The sequence below is a fragment of the Phascolarctos cinereus genome, unplaced genomic scaffold (assembly GCF_003287225.1).
Source record: "Phascolarctos cinereus isolate Bilbo 61053 unplaced genomic scaffold, phaCin_HiC Scaffold_726;HRSCAF=1367, whole genome shotgun sequence".
NCBI lineage: Eukaryota > Metazoa > Chordata > Mammalia > Diprotodontia > Phascolarctidae > Phascolarctos > Phascolarctos cinereus.
Window position 1 is genome coordinate 198,388,696 of NW_027556098.1, and position 16,215 is coordinate 198,404,910.

The 16,215-nt window shown below is 36.6% G+C and overlaps 1 pseudogene; it reads left to right on the forward strand.

Annotated features, from left to right (window-relative positions):
- Nucleotides 1–4,803: 4,803 nt before the first annotated feature.
- On the forward strand, nucleotides 4,804–14,292 carry LOC110201713 (serine/threonine-protein kinase Nek2-like; annotated as a pseudogene).
- The last annotated feature ends 1,923 nt before the right edge of the window (nucleotides 14,293–16,215 follow it).

The following is a 16,215-nucleotide window of genomic DNA, read 5'->3' on the forward strand; positions in this document are numbered from 1 at the left end:
ACTCTTGATTGCTTGCATTTCTTAATGCAATCTTTATAAGAACCAATTAGTATGAAGCCCTCCATTCAAAATCTTTTCAATATGTTCTTCATCTGCCACAGAGTGAAATAGCCACTTTCTTATAATAATGACTCATCTGGAGTCACTTATGTTTTCAGTTCCACAAAGGATAATGGCACCAAAATTTTTTAATTAGAAAAAAAATTAAAATCCTTTCAACCCCCCAAAAACAACAAACACAGAAAGCTAAGAAAATGCATTTAGGTGGAAATAAACAATTGTGCACAATGCTTGGCTTCCAATTCAATTTTAGATTTATTGACAATTTGGAAGCAATAATGAAAGTTGTATTCTTATGCCAGCATCTAAGAGATGGAAGCCTTCCTGCTTTTCACTGCAATATTATAAAAGGTGGCCAATAAAGAATAGAATGACTGTTAACAAGAGTACTAAATGTACTGCTGGCTGTTTTAGTGTTCTTGGTCACAAAAACATGGTCCTTTATGCTTGTCTCTTTGTAAGCTCTTCATTAAATTTAGATAGATTATAACAAATAAAGGGGGGGGAAGCCTTTCAAAGTAGGAAATGGCAACCTTCATAATCATCCAATCAAAAAAAATTAGATGTAGAGGTGTCTTCAATGGCCATCTAGCCCAATCCATTCCCAAAGTAAAGCCCCATTACATATGCATATCCAAGTAGTGACCATCTTGCCTTGATTATAGACCTCCAAATCAGCTGAACATACTACCTTGAGACAGCCTATTCCACTTATGGGGAACTCTAATTATCAGGAGATTTGGAATTTTTCCCCTAAATTTGTCTTTTTTTGTGCAACTGCCACTAATGCTTGTGGTCCCGACCTCTGAGAATAAATAGAATAAGTCCAATTCCACTTCCACCGGACGGACTTTAAAATGCTTGAAGAGCACTATCACATTCTCTCTGAGTCTTGTCCTTTCTAGACTAAACATCCCTAGTTCTGATGCAGTGACACTGGAGCCTCCTTGCTGTTCCTCACACAGACACTCCATCTCTTGACCTGCCAGTTTCACTGGCTGTCTCCCATACATGGAATGCTCTTCTTTACCTCTGCCTCCTGGTTTCCTTGAAGTCTGAGCTAAAATCCTCCATTCTACAGTAAGCCTTTCTTGATCTTTCTTAATCTTAGTGCCTTCCTCCTGTTGATTATTTACAATTTATCCAGTGTATAGTTTATTTGAACATAGTTGTTCGTGTGTTGTCTCTTCCATTAGGTTATGGGCTCTTCGAAAGCAGGGACTATCTTTCATTTTTCTTTTTTATCCCCATTGCTTAGCACAGTGCCTGACATACAATAGGTGTTTAACAAATGTTTACTGATTGACTAAATACTTCCCCAAATTACATGGTCTCAAATCCTAGTTTTATATTTTTAGATGTTCTCCAGCTTATTAATATCCTTCCTAAAATGTGATATCTGGAACTGAATACAGTACCTCACAAATGGTCTGACCAGGGCAAAGTACAGTGACACCATAACCTCCATTTTCTTTGAAGTTATAGCTCTTTCAATGCAGTCTAAGATTATATAAGCTTTTTTAGCTGTCATATCATATTATTAACTCAATTCAAGTTTGCTATCCACTAAAATCCCCAGATCTTTTTCAGGCAAATGTCTATTTAACTATGCACTTCCCATTCAAATGCTGTCAATTATTACTCATGTGACTTTGAGCAACTCAATGTCTCTGAGATTCAGTTTTCTCAACTGTAAAATGAGAAGGTTGGGATAAATGACCTTTATGGTACCTTCATGCTACATTTATGGTCCTATGTTCTTACAGTTTTAAAAATAATTTTTTGAACCCAAATGTAAGATTATAATTTATTCTTATTAAATTAGATTCAACCCACAGTCTTAAAGATCTGTGTCCTAACTTTGGTCTCTTTAAATTTACCTAATTTTTTTTCATCTTTTAAAAAAGGATATTTCTTGGGAAGATATAACAAGAAGAGTAGTATAAACAAACACCCCAAAATGAGTCACATCATTCCCTCTATTGCCTTAGGACCAAAAAGAGTGGGCTCAAATTGAAAATACTATGGCCCACTTGACCCACCAAATTCCCTTCCAGTATGTGCCATAGCTGCTAGACACAAGGTAGGGCCTTGACGAGGGATGTGACAGCACAGCTACTCAGGAGATTTACTGCTGGACTCCTCAAAGTGATACACTCTTTTCTCCTGTCTCCATTCTTTGCCTTTGAAGTTTACAATGTCATCCTATCTCCAATATTCTTTCACTTAAGGCTAGGAAAGAATAAATTCAACAGGGGTAGAAGAAATAGCAGGACTGTAATTCACATGGTACTCCAGACCTGGAGAGTACAGCAGCTGATACTGCAGTTCCTCCCCACCTCCGGGCACCAGGAAGAGAGAAGTTTACTCAGTTTAGGTTAGGCAGCAGTTAAAAGGCTTTTCATCATTACATGGAAAGAGGATAGGAGACTGCTACAAATATCTATGAAAGCCCTAAAGCAGAGGAGAGAGCCCTCAATTATGCCTGCCTAGAAGCAGGCTTATCAACCCCACCCCTATTCCATCCTCCTTATATGTAGGTACCAGGCAGAACAGACTGTGCAGACTCAAAAGATTTGTGCCACTTTTTAATGATCCTGAAGGTTTTATCTCTCTGCCCTTCACAGCAGCTATATAAGAAAAGTGAGAATTCTTAGAAAAGTGCGAACAAGTGAGACAAAATAATTAACTAGGGGAAGGATAAAGTCCTTAGGGTGCTCTTAGTATAAAAATTAGCACTCATCTTCATAGCTTCCCATCCAATCTGCCAATCACTTACATTTTTGTTTCCTTTTATTGTTGTAATAATAGAGGCAACGGAAGCCACTGGTGGTGCAATGGATAGAGCACTGGGCCTAGAGCTAGGAAGATCTGAGTTCAAACCTGGCCTCAGACACTTACTAACTGTGTGACCCTGCATGAGTCATTTAACCTCTGTTTGCCTCAATTTCCTCAAGTGTAAAATGGGATAATAATAGCACCCACCTCACAGGGCTGCTGTGCAGATCAAAAGAGATATTTGTAAAGTACTCAGCACAATGGCTGATACATTGTGGGTGATATGTAAATGCTTATTTCCTTCTATCCCCTACTGTAATAGAAATGGGGAAAAAATGCTTGAATTACCACCCTGGGTACCAGTACATCAGGATACGGTGATACACACGGTCATAGCAAGATGCCCTGAGAGCCAACTAAACTATTTCTTAACCAAAGTATATATCACCTTTAAAGAATCTTGTTTCCCCTGCCTCTCTCCAGTATTTATAGTAGTTCCAATATATGTGCATGTCAATACCACTTATAATACTTTTGAGCATAGATCATTTGTGGCTAACTAGTACAGAGAAGGTAAGGAAATAAGTATTTATATAGAGCTTGTTATGTTCCAGGCACTGTGCTAAGCACTTTACAAAGATTATCTCATTTGCGGGCATCTAGGTGGTGCAGTGGATAGCACAGTGGCCCTGAAGTCAGGAGGACCTGAGTTCAAATCTGGCCTCAGACCAAACACTTGACACCTACTAGCTGTGTGACCTTGGGCAAGTCACTTAACCCCAATTGCTTAAAAATTAAAAAAAAAGTTAAGATTATCTCATTTGGTCCTCACAACAACCCTGTGAAGTAGGTGCTATTTATTATTCCTATTTTACAGTTGCTTGAAACTGAGGCAAACAAAGGTTAAATAATCTGCCCCGGGTCACACTACTAGTAAGTTTTTGAGGCTGCATTTGAATTCAGGTCTTCCTGACCCCAAGGCCCAGGGTTCTATCCACAATGCCAGCTAGCTCACTAAAGAGTCAATGCTGCTATCACTCCCCACCCCATTTAGTACATCAATTGCTTCTACGAGGTACATCTGCACTGCAAAACACACCAAAAATTACTTCATTAAATGTCCTCTCTAGTGAGATCATGCTGTTCCCATTGGCTCACTGCCTTTCCCTACTTTATTGTGAAATGCTTACCCATGGGATGCAATATTACTTTGAATCATTCATTGATCAATACTTAGAACAAATTTGTTATTATTTCTGTTTAAGTAAAATAGATTGATGTGAAAGACAATTAAGAAGGGAAGAAAAGGGCAATAAAAAGAGTCAACCTCTTTAGTTTAGTTTGATTTCTCATTAAAAAAAATCCAGAACAATAATAAGATTATTTAAAATTGTGTGTGCTTTTTTATTTGTTTTTGGTTGTGCACACGTAATGTGTGTGTGTGTGTGTGTGTGTGTGTGTGTGTTTAGGTTTTGCATTTAGATCTCTGGTTGAAATCAACAATAAGCACCTCAAAGCAGAAGAAATCAGTTCAATAGAAGGGCATAAAACCTAGGGCATAGAGAATTCAGCCAAGTGGCCCTAGCATTAACATGGGGTTGAGCAGATCTGGAAGTAAGTGGCAGCCACCACTGCCAATACAAAGATCCCTTTATATGCTGGAAGCTTAGCAGTGGCCACTAAGTTTAATTTTACATTACCCATATGAAGAAATTTCAAAAGGCACAATCTACATAAATTGTGTGTATGTGTGTTAAATTGACCTTCTATGCTCCTAATGTCCTTATTCACAAAATATAGATATATGGGTGAATACAACTATGCATGCACTTCTAATACATTTGAGAGGTTGCTCAGACCCTGCATGGACATTATGAAGAGGAATATTTCCAATTATGAAGAGCAGCTGGTGAAAATGGACCTGAATGACCCAGGAATTTAGGCACAGCATCTCCCTTCTCCCCCATGCCTTCTCAGTTTGACACAGAAACTCCTCCTGTCAACAACACAACATATAAGGAAAACAGACACTACAGAACAGTTCCTGCCGTTTCTGCTGCTGCTGTTGTCTTGGGCATTTTAGAAAATGTGTCTCAGTGTATTTGGATGGGTAGAGGCTGAATCTATGCCTCCACTTTGCTGCTGAAATTCCATTTATTAGACTTAATTTCATAATGTTTTTAACCCATTTTTCACACCTTTGGTTCAGAATGGCATGTCTCTCCAGCAATTTAAGTGCCTGATACAAAGTCCAAAGTGTAAAATCCTCTTTTTTTTTTCCTCTTGCTGCTGCTACTCCTATTGGCTGTTCTTTTTTTTTCTTTTTCTTTTTTTTTAAACAAAGCTGCATCCACAAATATATATATATATGTATATATGTGTGTGTATGCATACATACACACACACACACACACACATATATATATATATAATGTATATATATAATATGCATTTAAACATAGGTATTTATGTAACTAACTCCCCATCCACAAATATGTCAATAAATATATAGATGTGTTCCTAATGCCCCATCCACTAATAATATATGTACATATATTTAAATATATGTTCCTAATTCCCCTTCTGCAAATATCTATAGCTATATCTAGACAGACAGACAGACAAACAGATGATAGATAGATAGATAGATAGATAGATAGATAGATAGATAGATAGAGGCATTAGAAGCATAGGAAGTCAGTTTCCATATCTACAAAATAATGGGTTGAACTAGATGACCTCCAAAATTCCTTTCAGCTCAGACATCATATGATTTTATGACAGAACATTGGTTAAAATAGCTACTCAATAAACACTAGATAATTGTGGTGGGGAGGAGCCAACAAAAGTTAGTTCCAGAGTAAGTACATTTATAAATTGCCCTAGAATGAAGCCCTACAATTATACCTGAAAACTTGTTTGTTTGTTTTTTAAATTTTACATAATATAGAATATACATATGTATATATATTTAAAACTATATAATACATATATAATATTACATTCATTATATTATATTACATACTACATAATATTACATTCATATTCTATTATGTTATTATTTATTTATTTATTAGCTTGAGGTAGGTAGCCCTTACAAATTCTAACAAAGGGACTGATACAATGTTAGGAGTTGAAAAAATAATATAGCCCAACATATGTGAGAAAATGAAATATTTACTGAACTCATTGTGGGAAAAAAAATCAAGCCAATGATTGGATGTTAAGCAATAGCAGGTTGAGACTTAGAGTGGGGGATAACATAGGTAGCATATATAATTTTAAAAAAACCCATTTTAAATATTTTTTTGGGATATAGAATAACTTTTTGCCAAAGGTAAATGTGTGAAAATTTAGCTTCATAAAATTTTAAAATGTGTATTTTCCTGATATGGGGTGGGGAAGGGGGCAGAATCTATCTTTCACCAAATTCACATATTCACAGTCTTAAAAAGTCCCTAGATATTTTGCATGTGAAAATTGGGCTTCACACATTTGTAAATCTGGAACGAACAGAAAATTATCTTGGAAATCAGATGGTTTGGACACTTCCAAGTGCTGTCCTGGAAAATATACTGTAGAAAAACTGCAATCATAATGTTTTCATGTTACCATAACTGTATGGTCTCCCTAGCCCTACAAAAGATTTGCGGGGGGGGGGGGTTTACTGGGAGGGCAGCAGGAGGACAAAAGGCCCAGGAAAAAGCAAGGGAAAGGCAGAAGATGACATGGTGAGATCTCCCCTGAGACTGTGCACTGACTGCTCTGTATTTTCCTCCACATCCCATCCTACATCTACATAGACTCTCTCTCAATCTCCCAGAACCTTAATTAAAAATGATGTCTAATCAACTAATAAACTTTTATTCATGATGTTAAGGTTACATAGTAAAAACAATTCAAGGTTGCTAAGACTGGGAAAGAAGCATGTCTAAGCAGAAGTGTGTGGCTTGGGTCCAGGCCAGAAGTAGGCCTGAGAGCTGGATTTGGACTGATACCAATTTAAGAGGTGGAGTTAAGACCAAGACTGTAACCTGACCTGACAGAGCTCCGGGTCAGGGTGAAAAGCAGAGATCAAAATGAGAACCATGACTCTGGAATGGAAGAGAGAGCCAAAGCTGGGCTGTCAAAAATAGATATATGTGCCATGGAGAGCAGAACTAGGGTTGTGGATCCAGGAGTTAGGTAGAAGGCTAGTGAGGTAGCACTCTGTGAATTTGACAGTCAGATGCTCTGATGGGTCCCTTTAATTCTGACCAGCACGGGTATTTTCTAAATTGAGGCAGATTACAATATCCCCATGCCTTACCCTAGGTGAACTTCATGAATTGTTATGGTCAAAAATATTCATTGCTTAGTGGCCAACCTTCTGATGCAAATCCTCTTCAAACTTAGCTACAATGGTCCTTGGGAAAGAGAAGGAGCTGCGCCTGAAGCTTTTTAAACTTGGTAGTACCTGCCAAAACTTGTGCTCTACAGGTACATTCTTTAAGAGCTCAGAATCACCTCCACAGCATAATTCAGCCTCTAGTAGAACTGGAGTGGAGGTGAGCACCGAAAGGCAGGTTAATCTGAAACTGCATATGATAGGGTTTACTTGCCAAAGGATGAATCAGTCCTTATTTGGAGTTTATTTCAACTCTAAGACCATTCCTAGCATCAAATCAAATCAAATTAAGAATAACACACAATAATGTGTTGAATCTATTTCCATAGGTATCATATCTCTGTACTCAACTACAAGGCTGATGAGGGCAGGCAATTTGTATATTTCCCAAAGTTTAGTATAGTATTTTCCATATAGGAGGTTCTTGATAAATGGTGATATAGTCCAACTGAATTTATGTGAAAGCACTTTGAAAACTTAAAAACTACCCAAAGCATTGTTGCTATTTTATACAGTACTGCCAGGCCCAATTAGTGTGAATAATGAATCTCGTGAAGAGGTCGTATCTATTCAGATTTTCTCTATTAGAAGTTATATTTATGTAAAATATGATCATTGATTCCAGCCCAGTGGAAGTTTACAGGACAAATTCAAATCATGCAAACACTTAACAGGATTTATTATTCACACTAATTGGAACCTGGCTCTGTAATATAAAGATAATGTGACATCACGGCTAGAGGGATGACTTTGGTTTCAAGAAGACCTGGCTCTGACACACACTACCTACATAGTCTAGTACATACTATATACCTGGACATGTCAACTAACCTCTCACTATCCCAGGCAACTTTCCAAGATTATGACTTTCAGATGAATTTGCCAAATTATATCAGTGGTGGGAGTTTCTATTCCTTAGCCTGATAGGTGCAGCTAGGTGGAACAGTGGGTAGAGCTCCAGGCCTGGGTTCAGGAAAACTTGTCTTCCTGAGTTCAGATCTGTCCTCAGACACTTACCAGCTGTGTGACCCTGAGCAAATCATTTAGCCTCAGTTTCCTCAAATGTAAAATTCTAGATAAAGAAATGGCAAAGAACTCCAATATCTTTGCCAACAAAACCCCAAATGGGATCATGAAGAATCAGACACAATTGAAAAACAATTATATGACAAAGTTTGATAAAATCACAAGTTTTGACAAAAAAAAAAGCGAAGATGACTGTGGTGGTAGCAGTAATGACACAGGATCCTTCAGTTCATAAAGTTTTCAAGGCATCACTAAATTCCAGAAAAGCACAGTCAAGTAGTCAATTACAAGAACACATCAATCAACCAACTATTGGTTGAACACCTACTAGGTTCAAGGCATTCTGTTAACTTCTGTGTAAAAGTAGTAAAATATATAGTCTCTGTTCTCAAAGAAATTCTAACTTGAAAGATCAAAAAATAAAACAAAATGAAATGAAAAATTAAAAGAATCAACAGATAAGTAGTGTGTCTCAAATGAAGAAAAGAAGGAGATCACTATAGTCATGGAAGGCCTCACCAAGCATAAAAGGACAGGTAAAATGCAGTGAGATGTAGAGGGTAAAGGGAGGCACCATGCTAGGAGGAATGTTTTAAACAAAGGCATGAAATAACAAAATATCTCTAGCTAACAGTGAATAAATGTGTCAAGCTGGAATGAAGGGTTCAAATAGAAGTACAGTGTGACCAAAAGTTGGAAAGGTAGGTTGGGAGTAGGTTGTGGAAAATCTTAAATATAAAACTAAGATTTTGGACTTGATCTTCTCAGCAATGGGAGCCAGTGAAACTTTTCTTTCTAAACAGGAGTGAAATGATTAAATCAGAGTTTCAAGAGGAACACTCAGGCAGCACTGTGCCACACTATTATAACCTCCTAACTGATGTCCCTGAATCCAGCCTCTAAGCCCTTCTCTAATCTGTCTTCCAAATTTATGTTCCTAAAATACACATCTGACCTCTTGTAAGCTTTAGCTGTCTTCAAGGCACAGTTCAAATACTACCTCTTTCAAGATGCCTTCTCCTGATTCCTGCAGCTATTAACTCCTTTACCTACCCCATCACCTTGTATTTATTTAGAATGCATTTTATTTTTAATTATCTATATGCACGTTGCCTCCTACCTACTCCAATAGATTGTAAGCTCCTTGAAAGCAGAGGATTTTGTTTTTATATTCTCAGTACCTACCATAATACCTGGCATAGGGTAGGTACAAAATACATGCTCATTGAGCTAAATTTGATAGTCTTGGCATAAGGAGGTAAGGTAAGAAAAGGGGAAATATAAGATATTTTAAATATAAATTTGTAGAATTTAATAATTCATTCAGTATTGTGCAGGGGTGCAAAGAAAAGGAAGGAACAAAATACAAACCTTTAAAGACTGGTTGACTGGAAAATTGTTCACAAGAGAAGTGAAGTCAGGATTGATACATAGTTTAGTTGAGGTGATCATTTTAAAATATGTTGATTTGGAGGTATCTGACAGCATGACATCAAAATATAAGTATTCAATAGTGGTTTTCCTTAAGTATGTATCTAACTTTATCATCCCCTACTCAAAAAATTTCAGTGACTCCCTATTTCTTCTAGGATAAAATATTGAATCTTCAATTTAGTAGGCTCTTGATGAATGCTTATTGATTCATTGATTGTATAGACAAGACCCATTGATTGTACATATTGTGTATGGATTGGAACTATAGCTCTAGAGGAAGGCTAATGCAAAGAGTTCTCTCTATAAAGGTGAAGCTGAAGATATTGGAGTGGGTAAAAATTGACAATGGAGAGAATCTGCAAAGAGGAGGGAAGGGAATCCATTACCTTTGTATGGGAAATTATGCTTTGATAATAAAAATTAATGTGTTGAACTACTAAGCTTATGAAGAACCTTTAAATAGGATTTGGTTCCATTTTTCAGGATTTCGTTGATCTGAATAAGAAAAATATGTACTTTGGCAGATTATCCTTTACCCAAACACTATAAAAGATCCAGGACTTCAAGGAAGAATCTGTAATAATATTATCAGTCTTAATTGACCAGGGATTCTAAGGAGGCCCTTGAAAGATCTCTGGATTGGAAAAAAAAATTTATGAGTGAGAAAAAACCTCAACAAGGGACAAAGTACATAATATTTTAATCAGAGAGTCAAGAGAATCTCAATAAATGCTCATATTTCTTCTCTGCAATTGTCCCCCCAAAAAATGTCTTGGCATTTGTTACAAGCCAGATTAAGAGGCAGCAATGAGAGCCAATTGGGCTGATCAGATAAAAGTCACTTTTGCTGACTGATGAGATAAACAATATTTTATCCACGAGAGGTCAAATTGATATATGTTGAGAACCTGACAATATTCACAAGAAGATGAAGAGAAAACATCTGCTTAATGGTCTGTCCAGTAAAAATATACAAGAACTCTATGGACAGATAGGGAATTGTTTTGTACAAAAACCACATCTGAGAACCAGTATTACTAAGCAGAAGTATTGATGTTCTAAGAGTATGTTTTCCATAAAATCTTGGCTATATTTTCCCTTGGGCTCATATAGTGACATTTGCTCCAGAACCAACATGTATTACATAAAGTTCACTTTGGATGCCATACAGTAAAATTTAACTTATCAATGCCAATGTAGAGGAACCGTGGATAATAATTCAAAGTGACAACATATAATAGAAAAATCATTTATATTTGGCTTTGGGCTATGTTTTTGTTCTTACATTTCTATGTGGGTGTGTCTGATGTTCTACAAATTCCCAATACTTTAAACTATATAGTGAAGTCATATTATGAAGAACTTGTAGTCAAAACCAACATCCTCTTCTCATTCTCCAGATTTGACATTATTGACCACTCTCGTCTTTTTGACAATTCAATGTCTAGGGCTACCTCAAGAGACATTATACTCTAATAATAATAATAATAATAATAATAATAACTGATATTGATAGTGAGATTTCATGGAAACTCTGGGCTTTCATAAGACATTTTATGGTAAGTGTGATTGACTTATGTGTGCTCCATCACTTACAGCTAGGTCCCAACTAATATTATACAAAAAACAAGAATAATCTCAGAGTTTTCAAATACTGCTCTAGATATGGTAGGATGGCCAGTATAAGAAAGAAAAATTGGAGGAAGAATCTTATAAGTAGATGACCAACACCTCAGGCATACTACTATTTCCAGGTTGAGAGTTAGAGATAATAAGGAATTTTCCCTTGAGTGAAATGGGGGACTCTTGAATGAGCTATGTAGTCTCTCTCCAGCGGAAGAACTCACTCATTCTTTTATTTTCTGTTATATTCCAATTTGTTTAACTTCTCTGGTTTCTGCTTGCAATTAGCTTTTTAAAATTAAATTTTATTTTATTAATTAACAGAAATCTATTTTATCTCCTTCCTCTCCTCAAAGAAAAACAAAAATAAAATTCTTGTTAAAACTTGCACAGTTGAGCAAAATAAATTCCCTTATTGGTTGTGTCCAATTGCTTCAGTAAATTGCTTTATTTGCTATTCACTGTTTGTGCTGTTCTTTATGAAACTGGCACTTGATGAGTAGTTAAACGGTTTACATAAAAAAGGTCATTTTCTGATAAGTATTGGAGATGTTGGGAAAATTGGAATACCAATGCATTGTTGGTGGAGTTGTAAACTGATCCAGCCATTCTGGAGAGCAATTTGGAACTATGTCCAAAGGGTTATAAAATTGTACTTTGATCCGCTTTGATCCTTTGATCCAGAAATACCACTCCTAGGTCTGTATTCCAAAGAGATCATAAAAAAAGGGGAAAGGACCCACATGTACAAAAATATTTATAGCAGTTCTTTTTATTAAGGCAAAGAATTGGAAATTGAGGGGATAGCCATCAATTGGGGAATAGCTGAACAAGTTGTGGTATATGAATGGAATGGAATGCTATCGTATGATAAGAAATTATGAGCAAGAAGATTTCAGAAAAACCTGGAAAGACATGAACTCATGCTGAATGAAGTGAACAGAAGCAGAACATCGTACACAGTAACAGCAACACTGCGCGATGATCAACTATGATAGATTTAGCTCTTCTTAGCAATACAACTACAAAAAACAATTCCAAAAGGTTCCTGATGGAAAATGCTTAACCACATCCAGAGAAAGAACTATGGAGTCTGAATGCAGATCGAAACATACTATTTTCACTTTTTTTTTCTTTCCCATGAGTTTCTCTGTTCTGTTCTGATTCTTCTTTCCTAACATGACTAATGTGGAAATATATTTAATATGGTTGTAATGTATAACCTATATCAGATTGCTTGCTGTCTTGGGGAGGGGGTTGGGGAGGAAGAGAGGGAGAAAAATTTTGAAATCAAAATCATAAAAATGAGTGTTGAAAACTATGTGCAGACAGAAGAGCAGTAACCACACTTCTCCCTGGATCACACCACCTTGGAAGCACTGAAAACATTCAATTCCCCAGAACTAGCTGTGAAAACAGCAGTGCAGTGGTTCTGGGCTACTTTTCAGTGGTGGCCAGAGTGATACCTTACCAAATGGAGGACTACAAGGAGCTCTTCACCATTGCTACTGGCTAAGAGCTGCTGCCAAAAGATACAGAAGAAGAGTGATGACAAGATATTTATTTGGAAAGAATTTGACTGTGGCTCTATGACAGAAGCTGAGAAACAAATGCTTGTTTCTGAAATGAATTTGCTCCATCAATTGAAATATCCAAATATTGCCCAATACTATATTGTATTATTGATAGATCCAATACAACACCCTTTATTGTAATGGAATATTGTGAAGGAGGAGGTCTGGCTAATATTATAACAAAATGCACCAAAGAAAGATATTACTCAGGTAAAGATTTTGTTTTCCACATAATGACTCAGCTGACCTTGGCACTAAAGGAATGTCATAGATGAAGTGATGTTGGGCATACTGTGTTGCACTGGCACCTGAAGCTGGCTAATATTTTCCTGGATAGCAAGAAAAATGTAAAATGTAGAGACTTTGGGTTGGCTAGAATATTAAAACATGATCCAACTTTTGCAAAAACTTTTGTTTGTACATCTTATTACATGTCTCCAGAACAAATGAATTACATGTCCTATAATGAAAAACTTGATATCTGGTCATTGAACTGTTTGCTGCATCAGCTGTGTCCCTTAATATTTCCTTTTACAGCTTTCAACCTGAAAGAATTAGTTGAAGGATCAAAGAAGAAAGATTCAGGCAAATTCATATCATTACTTAGCTGAGTTGAACGGTTATAACCAAGATGATAAATTTGAAGGATTACTATTGACTGTCTGTTGAAGAAATTCTGGAAAACTCTTTGATAGCAGACTTGGTAGCTGAAGAGCAAAAAAGAAATCCTGAGAGGAGAGGGCAACAATCAGGAGAGCCAGAAAAGCTGCAGAATTTAGGCCCTTCAATGACTGAACTGAGACTAAAGTAACTACAATTGCAGGAGAGAAAGCTATCAAATCAAGAGAAGAAAGGCTAGAACAGGAGTGGGGAACCTGCAGGCCTTGAGGCCACCTATGGCCTTCTAGGGCCTTAGATGCAGCCTTTTGATTGAGTCCAAGTTTTACAGAGCAAATCTTTTTATTAAGGGGATTTGTTCTGTAAAGTTTGGATTCAGTCAAAGGGTCAAACTTGAGGACTTAGAGGGCCACCCATGGTCCCAAAGCCACAGGTTCCCCATAAGGAATGTGAACTTTGTGTCTGGGAGAGACTTGCAAAAGTCTCATCAGAGCTGAAAATTTACTGAAAAATTACAACCTGTTAAAGGAACAGATGATTTTAGCATTGACACATAGCCCAGAGCCATTTGATTTTCCCTCATCTCTAACCAAGAAGAAAGTTCACTTCATTCAGGAAAGTAAAGAGAATGTCCTCAGTGGCAAGAACTCCAAGAATTATCACACCAACAAGTCTAAGTGCAGGGACTTGAAGAGACTCTGCTGCTCAACTGCATGCTCAAGGCCTGTTCGAGCTGGAAAAAAAAAAACAAACTACCAGCTTAAGAGCAGAAAGACTCTGAGTATATGCTGACTAATGCTGCTGAATTTACTATTTACAGAATTTACTATGGTGGCCATGTTAGAGATTGATATTTAACTGCTATGTCTGATTTACTTGGTTCTGTGAGCCATGTCCTTGTTTTATCATATCAAAACAAGTGGGAAATGTTTTTTCCTGCTCTTTAGGTTTTTAAAAAACTAGTAGCTAAGAACTATATCTTAAAACCAGAAGGCAAAATAGAAAATGAAAAAATCTACCACTCAGCCTTGAAAGAGATGTCTAAATGAATATTATAGCCAAATTCCAGAGCTCTCAGGTCAAGAGGAAAATACTAAAAGCATCCAGAAAGGAACCACTCAAATACAGGAGGGTCACTGTTAGGATCACACAAGCTTTAGGAATTACCACTTTAAAGGAGTTGAGGGCTTGGAATATAATATTCCAGAAACCAAAGGAGTTAAGACTACAATCTAAAATAATCCACTCAGAAAAACTGAGTACAATCCATCAGGGAGTAATTTTTCTTTTAATGAAATAAAGACCTTTCAAACATTCCTGATGAAAAGTCCAGAACTGAATAGAAAATTTGACATTCAAATATAAGATTCAAGAGAAGCATAAAAAGGTAAACTGGAAAGGGAAATCATAAGGAACTTAATAAGGTTAAACTGTTTATATTCCTACATGAGAAGATGATACTTGTAACACATAAGAATTTTTCTCATCATTAGGACAATTAGAAGGAGTATATATAGACAGAGGGCACAGGTGTGAGCTGAATATGAAGGAATGATATCTAAAAAAATAAAATTAAGAGATGAGAGAGTAATGTACTGGGAGAAAGGGAAAGGGAGAGGTAGAATGGAGTAAATTATCTCACATAAAAGATACAAGAAAAAGCTTTTACAGTGAAGGGGAAGCCTGGGGAGGTGAGAGGGAATGAGTAAACCTTACTTTCATCAGAATTTGTTCAAAGAGGGAATAACATATACACTCAACTGGGCATAGAAATCTATCTTACCCTACAGGAAGGTAGGAGAAGGAGATAAGAGAGGGAGGGGTGATGAAAGGAGGGCAGATTAGGGGAGGGGATAGTCAGAAGCAAAATACTTTTGAGGATGCACAGGGTGAAAGGTGAGAGAATAAAATAAACATGGGGGGATAGGCTTAAGGGAAATACAGATAGTAAGAGTAACTGAAAAAAATGTGGAGCAAGTTTCTCTGATAAAGCCCTCATTTCTCAAACATATGGAGAACTGAGTTAAATTTACAAAAGTAAGAGCCATTCTCCAATTGATAAATGACCAAAAGATATAAACAATTTTTAGATGAAGTAATCAAAGCTATCTATAGCCATACGGAAAAAAATGATTTAACTCATTATCGATTAGAGAAATGCAAATTAAAATAACTCAGAGGTACTATCTCATACCTATTAGATTGGCTAATAGGGCAGAAAAAGAAATGACAAATGTTGGAAGGGATGTGGGGAAAATGAGACATTAATGTATTGTTTATGGAGTTGTGAACTGATTTAATCATTCTGTAGAGCAATTTGGAACTATTTCCAAAGGGCTACAAAGCCATGCATACCCTTTCATCTAGCAATACCATGACTAGGTCTGTGTCACAAAAGAGATAAAAAACAAAAAGAAAAGGGACCTATACATCCAAAAATATGTATAGCAGCTCTTTTTGGGGGGAAAAAGAATTAGAAATTGAGGGGATGCCCATCAGTTGGGGAGTGGCTGAACGAATTATGGTATGTGATTATGATGGAATGCTACTGTGTTATAAGAAATGATGAGTAGGATACTGGAAAGACTTATATGAGCAGATCAAAAGCAAAATGTACTGTATACAAAGTACCAGCAATATTGTAAAATGATCAGCTGTGAATGACTTAGGTATTCTCAGCAATACAATAATCCAATAACAAGACAACTCTGAAGG